Consider the following 14,396-nt stretch of genomic DNA (forward strand, 5'->3'; position numbering starts at 1 on the left):
AAGTCCAGGTAGAAATTTTTTTCTTTATTTAAAAATCTGCATTAGTCCTTTTAAGGGGATCACTGGGGCTTAATGCAGTGTCTGTGATAGATTCATGGCAATCTATTCAGAGGCCACCCAACAAAGCCTGTTCAGGACACAGCTGCTGACCATGAAGTGGGTTGTTAACGTAACTATAGGTCAAATCAAAACTACAGGGACTACATCCTAACAAACCAGGTTAAGCAAAAACAGATTTCTAGTGTTAAATGCTGTTTATTTAATTTATAATAATTATAATAATTACTGGTATTAAATCTAGTTTTTATGCTTGTCATACTCTATTAGAATTAAAGCTAAAAATACCAGAAGTCATTTTGAGGTCATAATTTATGAAGCAAATATTTCATAGATCTTCTTTAACCAAGAGTTGTTATTTTGGAGGAAAATGATAAAAATTAAGCTAAGCTACATTTCTTCCCGGTTTCTTAGATGTGCTCTCATTTCTTCTCTTGGGAATCTGTTTCTATCATCTTTTTAAAACCTATTCCAAAGTCAAGGTTAAGGGGAAGGGAAAAGAGAAATAGAACAGGAAAGCAAATATTGATTGCAATACAGACTTAAAACTATGGCTTGCTAAGAAATCCATGGTCTATATTTCAGTCACCCCAAGAAAACTCCAAACTAAAATATAGGTATCGGTGCATGTGTTTATGGTCAGTTAGACACCTAGAATAGAATTTCTTTTACATTTCCAAACTACTAGTTGCTACTATTTCTTTGAAATTCTTTCTACAAAACTTGACTGCTTGGAAGGTTAGATGAAATAGCTAATGAATATTTGATTTAAGTATGATATATTGAGATGCTTTTTAACAATCTATAATATTTCCTAGAAGATCAGTTTCATCTCTTACCTACAGATGCTTTCTGCTTTATTATTCATCATGGAAAATGGAAGAATGGACAGGCTGTGGAGTGTGAAGCTTCCAAACTTTAAGTCACAACTACAATCTGTATACTACTTTTCAGGAATTTTTTTTTACAGTTATGCCATTTTATAAGTATTATGATTCAAAGCTTTTATTACCTCCAAATCTGCCAGTGAAGCTCACTATGGAGCTCACTGTTGGATTCCGCATGGCTTGCTGCTATTATTACAGGATGCCTTCAACTCCAAGAGTAACTTGTATTAAATCAACCCATCACATTATTTATGTCTTCAAGTTTCCTAATTCACTTTTTGTTATTGATTTTTGGATTTTGCTTTTGACCTATAAGACTCTGAATGGCCTATGCACATTTAAAATAACTATTCGGAATTCCCTCGTTGGTCTTCAGGAGCAGGGCCGACTCAGTGAGCTGCTCCGAGGTCTTGTGTCATTATGATCACCCCCTAGGCTTTTCTATCTATTCCTCCTTCTACCTTCAGAATTAATAGATTGAGAAGATTAGGTCAATTGGCATTTCTAAGGCAAGTCTGAATTAATTTTCTTTGGCTTGTCTTGTTGAATTTCACACTCCCTGAACATTTCTCACTGATAAGCAGATTATGATGCTGGCTCATGTTCAGGGATAGCAACTCCAAATGTGTTTACAGAGTTGTATTGTTACCTTTTAGTACCATCAACTGCAATAAGCATTATCGTTTATAAAGTTAAAGCTCTTCATTTTAAATTTGTGTCAAGAGGCTAATATAACTGTGATTTTAATTACTAAAAATCAATTTCAAATTAATGTGAAATTTAACCGTGGGAGATGTGTAGGAACCCAGAGACAATCAGCTTGGCCTTTACCTTAGGTGTTGTCCTCTGTAAAAGACATTAGCATAATGCTTGTTTTCTAGATCAGTGGCTTTCAAACTAGGGTCTATGAAAAGCTTAAGTCAAAGAGGAGTTCCTGGGGATTTATTATTGAAATTTAAGTCATGGTAAATCAAACTTGCAAATAGTACAAATAATTTTTTTTCAACTTCCTACTTAAAGTAGCTGCATAGAGAGAATAATCATAAAAAGCCACTGGTTTCAGTGTTTAAGAAATCATTGGTGTCATTAAGCAGAGCAATTTCAGGAGAGTTGTAGAGGAAATTCATATTGCAAGAGGTTTGAGAGAGAATAGGAAATGGGAGAAAAAGGATACAGACCCTTTTCAAAGTAAGTTTATAAAATGAATGTGAAAACAATTGGAAAGCATTGGAGGTTAAGATAATTTTTTTAATTTGTTAAGATGGGACAGCATTTGAATCTTCATAGGTAATAGTGTAACTGTGGCGGTATAAAGTAAACATTCCATATGAAAATCCTAAAAATGGTGGGAATAACCATGTATGCCAGGTGTAAAATCAGAATAATGTGGGTTAATCTTGGAGACATGGAGGGACACTGTAGTTTAGCTATTGCTTTTAAAGTCATCAAAGGGAAGTGAATGAAAATATAGGACATGAGAAAACTACAAGACAGGTTCTAGAACCATTCGTCTCAAGGGCACCACCTCTCTTCCAATGGTCCATTCTATCTTTTACTGCATTTATGCACCCTTAGCAGAATTTTACCAGTTAATCACCCCCTTTTCCAGACACACTCTCTTTACTTGGTTCAAGGACAGTGCCCTGAGACATGCTTACATGCAGGAGGAGGGGAGCCACCAAAGTAAACAGAGAGTAAGATGAGGGGCAAATTGAGGACAGTGGTGTCCTAGAAACCAAGTAAAGACAGTGTGTCTTGAAAAGGAGGTGATTAAGTGGTAAAATTCTGCTAAGGGTGAATGGATGCATTAAAAGACAGAATGGACCGTTCTCCCACATGCTACCTAGATTTCAGGGCATCAAACTATACAACGATGATTCTCAACATACATCTCCAGATACAACCTCCCTCCCTCTCAGGACTCGTTAATTAAACTACCTCCCTGATGATTCTACTTAGATGTCAAATAGGCATCTTAAACTTTTTCTAATTAAAACAGGACTCTTAGTTTCCATCCTAAATCTACTCCAGCCCTAGGATCCTTCATTCAGGCCCAAAACCAAGGAATCAAGAGGTTAGACACAAATCGTCTTTTTCTTTCAACCTCTATATTTAATCTGTTACTATGTCATATTAGCAGAATGTTTGGTAGGTGCCATGGCAAGACCTAAATTCTAAAATTACTCTCCTTTAAATATCTTGAAAAAGGAAAATGAACAAAAATAATGCCTCTATTTCCTCAGTGCAGCTTTCTTAGCTAGATGTTGAGATGAGTTAATTGAATTTAATTAATTTATCTACAGATTAGAATGATCACTACAACTACTGTTACTACTACTATAGCTGATATCATTGATAATAAAAATAATAATTACTATGTATTTAGTGCTAACTCATTAAATCCATTTGAACCTTACCGCAATGCATTTCAGAAAGTATCAGAGGGGCTAAAATTTTGCTAAAAACCAGAAAGCAAGCAATTGCCAGGAATGAAATTCAGTTCAGTTCTATTGACTCTTAAGCCTGGATTCCTAATTACTAAGAAAAAAATACAAAGTTAGCATGTCAGGTGGAATTTGGGGCAGTGTAGGTAAATACATTTTTTAAAAAGCTTGCTATGAACTAGATTCCTTACAAGTTCCTGTATCCACAGCCTGTTTTCTCCTCCTCTTCCTCCTTCTTCTTTTTAGAATCCAAACATCACTCCAAATTATCTTAGTTTCTATTTTTATTATGTTTCTCTTAAGTCTTTGGGATATTGTTAAAACAAAGTGCTTCAGAGGATAAAGACAATCATTTTTAGTTACAAAATTTCCCACACATTATGTATTTTATTTTCCAAAAGCCAGAAAGAAAAAAAGGAAAAAAATATCATGACTGATGTTTGAGATAAAAGAAAAATGGTTTAAGCAGTTTGACTGGTTTTAACCTTTATAACAAAAGGTTATTACATTTTGAAATAATAATTTGAGTACAGATATAAAATAACAACACTGTTTAAGTGATTAAAATTAAGATCTAATATACAGATTTGCAGCATCTTTTCATGTATATTTTCAAATCATTCTATGACGTATTGATAATTTTCTTACTTAAATACATGGTGTTAGTAAGTGCCCCAGTGGTGTATTTGTCTTCTCCTAAAATAGCTAGTAATTTGTATGTGTCACTAAATTTTCTATGTCTCATGATCAGGTAAAAAATACAACAGTGTCTCCTTCTTTAGTTGGTACTTCACAACAACCTGATCAGTAGAAATGCATGATAAAGTTTCCTTCAGCTGCTTGGTGTCTGGACACAAGCTTGGTGTCTGGTCATTAAATGACACAGGGAACAAGCTGGAAATAAAAGTCACACAGCTTCTTTAAGAGCAAAAAATATGAAGATGAAAGTTATAATGAAAAAAGGTCCTTTTCATGCAATGGATTCTATGCTAATTCTAAACAAATTATGCCTTTTGTCCATGTGATAATCTAATTTGATCGCCATTATGTCTCTGAATTTCTGGAGGTACAGGATTTTAAAACTAAGGTATGGGGAGGATAAGGGATGTTCATAAGTTTTAAATGACAACTCTTCCCTATATAATTCATGTATTGTGTTATCAGAGAAAGTAATTTTATTATCTTGGCAAATAAAACCACGAATTCTAGAAATAGAATAGTTTTCACCATTTTCCATTCATTTAGAGTGACCTTTCCTGACCCCTCAAAAGGCGATTCACCTTTCAAACCTCATGCTAATGAATTTCTTTTTGGTCTTCTCAGTTGACTGCAATAACTCTTGCACAGAATGTCCATATGACATAATCAAGATTTCCCTCATGGCACTGTCATATACAACCTTCTATAATTACTTGCCCACTCATCTTCCCTCTTACACCTACCAATGTACTCGAAGGCAGTGAGTTAATGCTATACTAATTTCTTGATCCATTAGAAAGAATGTCAGTTAAAATTCATTTTTTACAAAGAATGCAACAAGTATCAGGCACTTAAAAATGCACAATAAGAAAATAGATCTCATGTTAAGTGTTCTTACCATAACTACACACACACACACACACACACACACACACACACACACACAAGGAAAGGAAACATCACCACCACCAAGGACAATTTATGCAGCATTTTCTTTAACAATATTTCTACAATATTGGGGCGCCTAGGTAGCTCAGTCGGTTGGGCGGCCGACTTCAGCTCGGGTCATGATTTCACCACTCCTGAGTTTGAGCCCCTCATCAGGCTCTGTGCTGACAGTTCAGAGCCTGGAGCTTGCTTCAGATTCTGTGTCTCCCTGTATCTCTGCCCCACTCCTGCTCGTGCTCTCTTTCTCTCAAAAATAAACATTAAAAAAAATATTTCTACAATATATATTTCTATTCTCATTGCCTAATTTTGGGTATTCTATTTATTTAGTGGTGAACAGTGAAAATCTATCTCCAACCCTATATGAGTAACATAAAATAACTTAAAAATTAAATTGTCTACTTTGCACAGAATTAAATAAAATACATTAATATTTAGCTAGTGTTATAATTAGTAGCTACTTATAATTAAGCTTCTTAAAATATAGAACTGTGTATTACTTTATGTAATATATATAATAGATTTTTAAGAATTTCATGACATTCTGAAAATGTCTGTGCAATTGTATATTGTATTCTGAGAATCCAATGTATCTCTGATTTCTAGTTGAAGATGTATGGCCCAGGAAGAAGTAAACTGGTTAAATTAAAAGGAAATGTTTATTAAATGCATTATACTTTATAATTAATGATAAGGCCTTTGATAAACAATTTAAAATGGTATTCTTTTCCAAGTTGTTTGCAGAGATGAAAAGTAGTTGAATGTATAGATGACCAAACTAAAAAAAAAAAATTAGATAAAATGGCAGAACAAAGTAATAATTAAATTACATAAGATGGCTAAAATTAGAACCAAGAGAAGAGGATAAATACAGGTTAAAAGTTCACATGTTTGGCGTAAGGGGACAGATGTGATGATGAATCAGGGTTATAGTTGTCTGTGTGAAATATACTAATATATAAATATGTAACATGTGTACAAGTAATTGCAATATATGAAATAAGTATACATTAAAACACTGTACTTCATCATAGAAATCTTTACATATGAGCTTAACAAGCTGCAGTTAATAAAGCAAAATCAGTCACTTGAAATATTTAATTTGCTCACATATTTAATCTACTATTAAGGCTTTCAAAGACCTGACACTGAGACCATAGATCTCAAACCTTCTGAAAAAAACTCCTTAGTATCATGGGGACACTCTACCACTGATACTCTTCAACTAGTTGGAAATATTTTTAATAAGCACTTAAGAGTTTTCAAAAGCTAAAACTTGTTCTGGTGTATAAACACATAAGGTACCAATAAACATGAAATGATCTGTTGTTGGAATGAATTATACTTCACACGCTTGAATCCTAAGAGCATATACTCAACAATATGGATCCTGATGGATAAGTATAATGTTAAAATAATTTATGTGGACTGAACCTTTGAGTATATCGAGGAACAGTGAAGTTAAAAATTCATGTCTTGATGGTTTTATATAATAAGTATAATTTCATTTCAGGCATCAAAAATTTACACAGGATTGGGAAATATCCACTGTAATATAATGTATACACTAAAATATTACTTTGCAAACTTTAATATTCATTCAGATCACTTGGAAATCGTGCTGAAATGCAGATTCTGGTTCAGTAGGAATGGGGATTCTGCATTTCAAACAAGCTCTAAGGTAATGCAGATGTTTCTGGTTCATGGGTGGACTGCATTTTTAGTAGCAAGACCTTAAATAGAATTAGTTAAGTTGTAATGATTTACCACAAAGAGAAGAGATTAGGAAGAAGAGAGGAAAGGGAAAGTGAAAGATCTGACCAAAGATCAAATGGAGAATAACTTGAATTAATGCATAACAATAGTTAGATATAGTAATGTTTATTTCTTACCATATGGGTTCAGTATAACCCCAAAATGAATAAAAACATCAAATTCAGACACAGTAAATTCTTGGGCTGATAAGCCTGCACATAAAATGGTATTGCAAAGCAAAAACTGAAATACTAAGGACATTTTTTATGGCCTATGCTATAATTAAAAGAGAGGAACCACTGATAATTTGACCAGCAATTTATAAGTATTTTCGTTTGTTCGTTTGTTTGTTTGTTTGTTTCAACTTAGGTGAACCCAAATGCTTTTAACGTTTTCCTCTAAACTTTTCAATACAAATGCAGCAAGCATCTGTCTTCCTCTGTACTGTGTTTTATATCTAACCTATCTCTCCCACAGGCATCAAAGCTGAACATGATGGTCATGCTGTTCCATGCAGCCCTGAAAGACAAACAAAAGAACAAACACACCCCAACGACTTACAACCTGGAGCCAAGGGAGCTCTCCAGGTTGCACGATGCCTCTATGATCCTCCCCTTAAATATAAAAGCTGCTTTCTTCAGTAACTGAAAACAATCATAACTGTCTTTCCCTGAGTCTTGTTGAATCTCTGGGGATAGAGGAAAGGCAGCGTATAGAAATGTGCACCAAAGTGTCCACAGATGGATTTGATTTACACAGTATGGTCTGCTATAACCTGTGAAGATTAGATAATGGGTTTTCTTAGATATAGTTTCTATTTCCAGCAGAAGACCTTATAACACCTTTAAGTGGTGTATCTATAAATTCTGTTTATATAATGGACAACTGATCAAAACATATTCTGAAGCTACATTATAGATTTTATATGATCTCATATATAAATAGGTATAATCATAAATGTTGTCACATGTCTATGCCTATAAATGGTAATAAAATTTAGAAATCACATCTATTTTTATTTTATTGATACAGGCTAAGAGAAAATGCAGCTGTATCCACAATACAGCAATTTCAAAGCCCATGTTCTTCAGATGAGCAAGTCCATTTCAAGAGTAAAATCTAACCATAAATATTTTATAAGAAATTTTCAGTATTAAAACAAACCAGTTTATATGTTATAATTTACTAATAAAGTTGAATTTTAAACAGAAATGCAAAAAATCTGCATTATTCTTACCCCCCCCCAATTTCTATGCATCTATGTGAGATTACTATTTTAGTGATAACAGTTTTGTTGATAATAATTTAGTGGCTTTAGTCATTACTTTGTTACATAGCAACCCTATACTAGTATTATTATAAAAGAGATTATTTGCTGTCATAAATACTCACCCTCCCATTCCTATCTTAATGTTGTCTAAATTTTTATTAAACCTACTAATGTGAAACAAGTGTAGTTTTTAAAGATAAAGGTTTGGGGATTTTTATTTTTTACTTATTTGGGGATAATGCTGTTATAATTCACAAGGGAAGTATAATTCCTCATGTGATCATATCCGGTAATACTAATTCTATTTTCCTAACAAATTAATTTTCTGCTAATCTCAGTAAGTTATTTATCTATAAAGAAATATATCTTCTCTTTAAATGAAATACTTGGAATTACACTTCAAAAGAAGAAAAAACTAGCGATTTGCCTTGGAAATCTTTGACTCTTCAGGTAAACAAGGGTCTGGGAGACAGGCTTCACCTTTTCATTTTTATAATATCTTTCATGGCCTGGGAATAATTCCATCTAAAGAAAGCGGAAAATGATAGGTTTTAACTCAAAACATTAGATTTTCGGATTTGCATTTTGACCACTCATTTATTTTGTATCTTTTGTATGTCAATCACTGTAGTGCTGATCACAATACTTCGTGGGATGATGGAAATATGTCTGCACTGTCCAATATAGTAGCCACTAGCCACATCTGACTATTGAGAGCAGATATGTGACTACTGTGAGTAAGGAAATACTTTTCTTATGTTATCACTTTTAACTAAATTGTCACCTATAGCTAAGGTCTACTTTACTGACTAGCAAAGCAAATCTAAGCAATAGGGATACAGCTTTGCTATGAAAAAGGCTCATAAAGCTTATTTCTCATTAGTCACAAAAATACATACAGATAAAAAATAAATGTGCAATATTACCAAAGATAATAATAACAGCACTGGAGGAGTATTGAACAGAGATGTGAATCAAGTGAGAGAGAAAGCCACATGAGAATCTTGGGGGGGAAATGTTCCAGGTGGAGATAAGGAACTTATCTTAGAGGTTACTAAGCTAATACTTCAAGGAAAAAGTAACTTAGCTTCAAAAGAAAAGCATGATATTTTAACTTATCTCTATAAATGCAATTAGTGGATATAAACTAATCCACTGAAACAAATACTCCTAAAATAAAATGATCACAACTAATACAACTTTAAATACTACTACCACAAAGGCATGTCAAACATTTATGCCATTTTTGATATTTACCTTTATCAATTAAAAGCTTATTTGTCAGTATTGCTTTGTAAGGCCTACACTCTTCAAAATGTTTTGGAGAGGTCCTCACTGAATCTTAATTTCCGAAGAATCTTGGAAATTCTACTCAAAATTTCTGATTGTACAGTAGATAAAGACCTTGAGGTATACAGATATTATATAATTCCTCTCACCAGGCCCTTTGACACCCAGTCCTCTGCTTTACTGCATGATGGTGCTAAGCCTGGTATTTTTAATACAGCAAACATTAGATAAGCAGAAAGTAAGACAGAAAGTAAGACAGCAGAAAGTAAGACACTACTTGTGAACAAAATATCAATGTTTGTTAAGTTAATGAGTTAATGATGAATGGTAGTAGAACTAATTTTTACTTTTCCCAAATTTGAAACTCCCAGATTTCTTCATGTTAAGGTCAGTAAGACTTTAATACCTTAAATTAGGAAGAAATGTTTTATTTTGTTGTGTCCATAATTAATTATCTAGAGGAAATTGAGTAATTAATGTATCCTTTGGAGAAAGATGAACTAGAAAATTGAATAATGTAGTTTCCATGATGGAACTTTGGATTTCTACTTTGAAAATGCTGAATCCAGCACACTGGGTGGTCAGAATCAAGTAAAAAGCTGTCCATGCAAAATTAGCAATTATAGATAGGAGAAGTGCTCAAATGCATTAAATAATATAGATTTGTCAACAATTTAAAATTTTTTTAATGTTTATTTATTCTTGAGAGAGAGAGAGAGAGAGAGACAGAGCATCAGCGGGGTAGGGGCAGAGAGGGAGACACAGAACCCGAAGCAGGCTCCAGGCTCCGAGCTATTAGCAGAGAGCCCAATGTGGAGCTTGAACCCACAGACCAAGAGAACATGACCTGAGCCGAAGTCGGATGCTTAACTGACTGAGCCACCCAGGCACCCCTCAACAAAAATTTTTAAATATAATTAGTCTTACTATTTATAATTTGAAAATTTCTGTAATTTTGAATGATATATTTTAAACATAGCAGAAAACTTAATTTTTCTCTTAGAATACACATTGCTTTTTTAGTGTTCCATGTCCCTTAAGTTCTTGATTCTTCTTGGTAATATTTTAAAATGTTAAATGAAAAAAGTAAAATAAATAAAAATAAAAATGTCAAGTGAAAGCTAATTTTTCATTTGACCTTCTTATAGATAAGTAGAAAATGGGGGTAACAATGTCACACTGGAAATTTCTATTTTCTATCCTACTGAAAAATACTGCGAAATGATTGTACAAGAAGTTCTCAAGGCCTTGACCTCTATTCTACTCATGTATGATCTCTTAAGACTGAGTCTCTCAAAGCAATGAAATATATTTTTGATGTTTTAATAACCACTAATACTTGGTGGATGTTATGAAAATACTCCTTTTATTGGAAAATAATTCACTCTTCGAGGTTTTAATCTTTATTGCTAAGTCCTAATTCAAGAAGCAAAACAAATATATACCTAAATATACCTAGTACATACATTATATAACCACTATTATTTCTCTGACTAGAATGTACATTCCTCGGAAAATATATGTGCCTTCAAAAATGGAAATTCCTTGACAACAGGGAAAATGTCTTGCTTATTTTATTGTCTCAGATTCCAGCACATAACAGGCTCTCAATAAATACTTGATAAGTATTTGAATGACTTTGAAGAGTTCATCTCCACAATCTACCACTTTGTTCACGTCCTCTCCTGCTCACAATCGGATTGTTCTGCTGGCCAGAACGGTTTCCAATAATGTAAAAGAAAACAACATATAATTTACATGTTAGGAACATTTCCCCACCCTTCAGGTTGAAAACACTGGAAACAATGGAAACACCTGGCGAATTATTGTTGCTCCCTGTAATTTAACCCCAGATGCTACTTCAGGCACACCTCTAACCACTTGTCTACACAAGGCTCTGCCTGGTCAAACCAGCAGCACCCCCACTTAGACTGTTAATATACTTCTGCACGCTATTATCTCTCCTCTACTGGCCCCACCTCAGGCATCTCCCAGAGCATTCTCCTTTTTATTTTTTCCTCTACTAATTGTCCTTCAAGAAACTTTATGAAAGAAATAAAATTGAATCAAATCAGAAACAAAGCCTTCTTACTAGAATTGAACTATCTGTTTCCATGTGACCCAAAGTCACTTCTTTGATTTCTAACTTGTAAAAATTGGGGCAAACCAAATTATAATTAGAAGTACTGTTGGAAGACTTAAAAGAAATTAATATAGTTCTTATTATCTATTAAGAATATAATATATATTTTTCTTCCACTATGCAGTCCATCATTCAATCTTAATTTTACCATTGGTAAGATGTGGGGAAAAAATATCTGACTTTCCAAACCCATTTGTTGCGCGTAATGGAGAGAATAAATATTAAAGTGATATGAAAAGACTAAAAACCAAACAAATATGTGATCGCCAACCTAAACTTTGAGACACTTTCTTAAGTTTCAATCTCTTCTGTAAAGTTTTCCTGACCATCCCACTCATAATTACAGAACCTGTTGGTTGCAGAACATTTTGGCTGCATATATATTGTCTAATCTTATTATATAAAATCCATAGATTTGTAAGTGCTTTTATAAAATGCTTTTAGGATCCTTGGGTTCCACACATATCCAGTGTGACTTAATGACAATAAATTCAAAGCTGGAGGGGTGGAGTTAGAAATGTATCAGAGGGGTCCTGGACTTTCTCACAAAATGGAAGGACAGCTGAATAAGCATTGGTGGCTAAACTCAGAAAAGTAGAATTAATTGTGAGTAAAGCAGATTACCTGGGAGATGTCATTTAAAATAATATAGATATCCTATGTGAGGGATAGTCCTTTCCTTACTTTTGTGTACAAAGCTGCAACATTTGCAACCATTCAATTTAAACACTTTGGTCATTGAACTATTTATTGCCAGAAGCATATATGACTTCCATGTGTTATAAGAAGTGTGTATGCAAAATTCTAGTGTCTTTCATCAAGTAGCCAGAAGGGAAAACTGTTTAGTAGGAACCATCTTTTCTACCCAATTCTTTTTTTTCCTCCCCAATTCTGTTGTGGGTTTCTTCCTCCTATTGCTCCTTTCTCAGTCCATTTACACTCAATTTAATTTTGTAAAAACTAGGGGAGATAAACTGAAAATTTACACGTGAAACCTAATTATAGCACAATAAATTACTACTGTGCCCACATACGCCCAATGAAATTCTCATTTAGTTATAATCAAACATACATCCAGTGTCATGCCAGATTCAAGCTATGTCTAGGATACATTCTTCAGCCTGGTGAAATAAAGATATCTGATAAATTAATCCCACACCAGAATGGTTACTGTCATCAGATCTTCCTTTTCCTTGAAGCTTTAGTTCTTGGTCAGTTATATATAAGGAATCATGCTGTGTGCCACAGGATGTTGAACACACACACACACACACACACACACACACACACACACAGAAAAAGAAGAAAAAAGAAAGCCTCTGTCACACTTCCCTGATAACTTTATCCCTTCCATTCACACAATTCCTTTTGTGTAGTCATTTATCTATTTTTTTCTCTATTTAAGTTTCATTACATCTGATATAAGTAAATGCATAAAAGCACAATATCTCAAATCTGATCCGATGTTGAATGGACTTAAGAAGAGAATCTGAATCCCAACTATATTACTTATCTGTTAAAGTCCAAAACATGAGTGTTTTCAAAAGAAATCAGTCGTAAAAATAAGGACCCTCTCATGCAAATCTGTATTACTGTAGGTCACCTTGGATATATATTCTTAGTTCACTTCCTTATAAGTGAGAAAAGAAAAACTCTAATTACAAGTAATGATGAAAAATAAAGCCTACAGTTATGTTTATAGGAGTTTCAAAAAAAGGCTCTTTTAATTTTTCAAATTTGAAAGTCTCTTATAATCCCCATGGCAACATCTTTTTACTAGTTCTGTCCATATTTCTATAGAAGTGAAGTTAGTTTTAAATATTTCTGTTACATCAGATCTGATTCTACAAACAGGGCTATCATTAACAGTGTCAGTGATATTTAAGCTACACATACACATACAGGAATAAAAAACAATGTGACTTCCAAATTTTATACATTTAGATTATTTTGATTTTTTTCTTTCATACAAGTCAAGATGAATCTTTTTTAAAAAACTGACTGGACAGAATACTGTTAAAACAAAAAAAAAGTTGTTAAACTGAGAGGAAAACTTTGTTTTGTTTAGCAATATTATTTATCACTTTATGATGTTCACCATGTCCCATGTACTATTATAAGCCCTTTCAAATCATATTAATTTATTGATTATTGCACTCATATAAGCATGATACAAATGTTGACACATTTAATATTTCTCTGTTTCACAAACATTGAGACACTTGCAAACTGGCTGACTCCAAATGAAAAGAGGGGACAAAGACAAAAAATTCAATATTGACCACGGAAGATGAAAATAAGCTTTGTAACTTCACTTTCCTCTCCATTATTTTTATGTACTTCATTCTTCATAGGGATGATGCATCTTCAGTGAACTATTGGCCTGTTACGGACTGTGTCTGGTCATCTCCTCATATTACCACCTGCTTACTATTTGCCCATTGAATAAAATCATTGAAATATTGGCTCAAAAATTACAATTGAGGAATTAAATTTACTACCAAAACCCAGGAATGATATCTTAAGATAAAAACAGATATAATTGGATAGTTTGCTGTTTTGTAATGTATATTATCATTGTTTCTCCAATATATTAATATCCCTATTTATTATTTTATTAGATTGATTATCCTTTAAACTTGAAGTTTTTTTGTTCTAATGACCTCTGTAAATAATTGCAAGGAAATTGTTGGTAGTTTGTTTCTGCTCATGTAACTTCCTGAGGGAGAACTGATAGTTTTTTATGGTTCTGTAACTTTTCTGACAAAAGCGCACTGTTGGAACCACTCTGCCATTAGAATACACGTAGAAATAGAGTAAAGAACTAACATGTCTCCCAAACATAATGAAGAGACACGATTGATATAAAGGAGGGAATATCTACCAAGAGCCAGTAGTAATTA

The 14,396-nt window shown here is 33.3% G+C and overlaps 1 long non-coding RNA gene across 1 annotated transcript in view; it reads left to right on the forward strand.

Annotated features, from left to right (window-relative positions):
• The window catches only part of LOC125933854 (uncharacterized), a 120,994-nt gene extending 113,539 nt beyond the window's left edge, over positions 1 to 7,455 (forward strand). The window contains exon 3 of the long non-coding RNA XR_007461126.1: positions 7,268 to 7,455. This is a non-coding gene — a long non-coding RNA (uncharacterized LOC125933854). The remainder of the gene's footprint in view (positions 1 to 7,267) is intronic.
• Positions 7,456 to 14,396: the final 6,941 nt, after the last annotated feature.

Source organism: Panthera uncia, assembly GCF_023721935.1.
Source record: "Panthera uncia isolate 11264 chromosome A1 unlocalized genomic scaffold, Puncia_PCG_1.0 HiC_scaffold_16, whole genome shotgun sequence".
Lineage (NCBI taxonomy): Eukaryota > Metazoa > Chordata > Mammalia > Carnivora > Felidae > Panthera > Panthera uncia.